The sequence below is a fragment of the Mesocricetus auratus genome, unplaced genomic scaffold (assembly GCF_017639785.1).
Source record: "Mesocricetus auratus isolate SY011 unplaced genomic scaffold, BCM_Maur_2.0 contig_9592_pilon_obj, whole genome shotgun sequence".
Taxonomy (NCBI): Eukaryota; Metazoa; Chordata; class Mammalia; order Rodentia; family Cricetidae; genus Mesocricetus; species Mesocricetus auratus.
The window spans coordinates 36-1,154 of record NW_024434234.1 but is presented as its reverse complement, the minus strand read 5'-3'; the positions used below and the strand labels follow the sequence as shown (position 1 = coordinate 1,154).

The 1,119-nt window shown below is 49.5% G+C and overlaps 1 pseudogene; it reads left to right on the top strand.

Moving 5' to 3' along the window:
• The first annotated feature begins 7 nt into the window (after positions 1-7).
• LOC121138573 lies at positions 8-874 on the top strand (annotated as a pseudogene).
• The last annotated feature ends 245 nt before the right edge of the window (positions 875-1,119 follow it).

Below are 1,119 nucleotides of genomic sequence, written 5' to 3'. Positions count from 1 at the left end.
AGAGAAAAGGAGTGCAGAATTGCCGGATGCTGTGGGACCTATTGTGCAGTTGCAAGAGAAACTTTATGTGCCTGTAAAAGAATACCCAGATGAGGAGCAAAACAGAGGCAAGCCCAATTGGGAGCATCCAAATGAAGATTTACATGTACTGATCACTGTGGAAGATGCTCAGAACAGAGCAGAGATCAAGCTGAGAAGAGCAGCTGAAGAAGTGAAGAAGTTGCTGGTACCTGCAGCTGAAGGAGAAGACAGCCTGAAGAAGATGCAACTGATGGAGCTTGCAATTCTGAATGGCACCTACAGAGATGCCAACATTAAATCACCAGCCCTTGCCTTTTCTCTTGCAGCAACTGCCCAGGCTGCTCCGAGGATCATCACTGGGCCTGCGCCTGGCCTCCCACAAGCGGCTCTGTGCACACCGATGCCAGCTGGCCCTACCATAATGCCTTTGATCAGACAAATACAGACCGCTGTCATGCCAAACGGAACTCCTCACCCAACTGCTGCAATAGTCCCTCCGGGACCTGAAGCTGGGTTAATCTACACACCCTATGAACACCCCTACACGTTGGCACCAGCTACATCAATCCTTGAGTACCCTATTAACCCAGTGGTGTGTTAGGTGCCGTGGCTACTAAAGTTCGAAGGCACGATATGCGTGTCCATCCTTACCAAAGGATTGTGACCACAGACCGAGCTGCCACTGCCAACTAACCTATTACCTTTTGACCTCTGAACTCTTCACCCAGTGATGACCTGACCATGCCTGCCTGCTGATCCGTTAACTGGTGATCGCCTTTGCTTGCCTGTCTTCAGTGCAGCGAGCTGAGGCACTTGTCCGTTCGTCTTACCATCTAACCAAACAAAAGACAAACAAATTGTCCTCCAACTCAGCTTTTCCCCCGTTTGGGTGAAAGTGGTTCTAGAACCTGAACTGAATAGTAGTAAAGCAATAAGGCCCGATTCATCTCACAGCACCGACCATCATTTAAAGCCCCACCCCAAGCGAACGGTAACAAGGTCTCTCGAGAAGGGGAGACAGATGGCCCTAACTACTCAATGACAGAGGCAGTTACTGTGAGAGACTTGTAGGAATCTTTTTCTTCTCATAGCGAAGTC